This window comes from Otolemur garnettii, unplaced genomic scaffold, assembly GCF_000181295.1.
Source record: "Otolemur garnettii isolate 467f Iridium unplaced genomic scaffold, OtoGar3 scaffold00018, whole genome shotgun sequence".
Taxonomy (NCBI): domain Eukaryota; kingdom Metazoa; phylum Chordata; class Mammalia; order Primates; family Galagidae; genus Otolemur; species Otolemur garnettii.
The window spans coordinates 27,844,573-27,845,563 of NW_003852413.1; the positions used below are offsets into that span (position 1 = coordinate 27,844,573).

The 991-nt window shown below is 46.5% G+C and overlaps 1 protein-coding gene across 1 annotated transcript in view; it reads left to right on the top strand.

Moving 5' to 3' along the window:
• KAT7 (lysine acetyltransferase 7) overlaps positions 1 to 991 on the top strand; it is a 44,087-nt gene that overhangs the window by 7,900 nt on the left and 35,196 nt on the right. The window lies entirely within an intron of this gene.

The window sequence follows — 991 nt, forward strand, 5'->3', positions numbered from 1 at the left end:
TAGCTGTTATTGTTGTTTGGTGGCCTGGGCTGGATTTGAACTTGCCAGCTCAGGTATATGTGGCTGGTGCCTTAGCCACTTGAACCACAGGTGCCGAGCCTATTTTATTTTATTTTTTTACTGAAATGGAGTCTCACTTTGTCATCCCCTGTAGAGTGCTGTAGCGTCATAGCTCACAGCAACCTCAAACTCCTGGGCTCAAGAGATTCTCTTACCTCGACCTCCCTAGTAGCTGGGACTACAGGTGCTCACCACAATGCCTGGCTATTTTTGTTTGTTTGTTTGTTTGTTTAGCAGGCCCAGACTGGGTTCGAACCCACCAGCCCTGACTAAGCTAAGCTAAGGATGCCGAGCCCCCAGCTATTTTTAGAGATGGGGTCTTGCTCTCCCTCAGGCTGGTCTCTAACTCGTGAGCTCAGGCATTCCATCGGCCTTGGCCTCCAGAGTGCTAGGATACCAGGCGTGAGCCACTGTGCCTAGCCATCTTATGTCCATTATTTACCTTTTCTTCACCACAAACTTAAGAAGAATGTGCTACTAGTATTTTTCCTTTTTTTTTAGATAGTCTCACTGTGTCACCCTTGGTAGATTGCCATGGCATCGCAGCTCACAGCAATTTCAAACTCTTGGGTTTAAGTGATTCTCTTGCCTCAGCCTCCTAAGTAACTGGAACTACAGGTGCCCATCACAACATCCAGCTATTTTTTGTTGCACTCGTCATTGTTGGTTAGCTGGACCTGGCCGGTTTTGAACCCGCCAACTTCAGTGTATGTGGCTAGCACTGTAACCACTGTGCTATGGATGCCGAGCCAGTATTTTTCCTTCTTTTTATAGGTCAGGAAAAAAATTGCCCACAATGCCACATGTATTTGGTATGGTGGAATAGAATTGAATCGAATTCAGTCTTGACTCCTAAGCCTCAGTGGTTTTTTTTTTGAGACAGAGTCTCACTGTGTTGCCCTCAGTAGAGTGCTGTGATGTCACAGCTCAG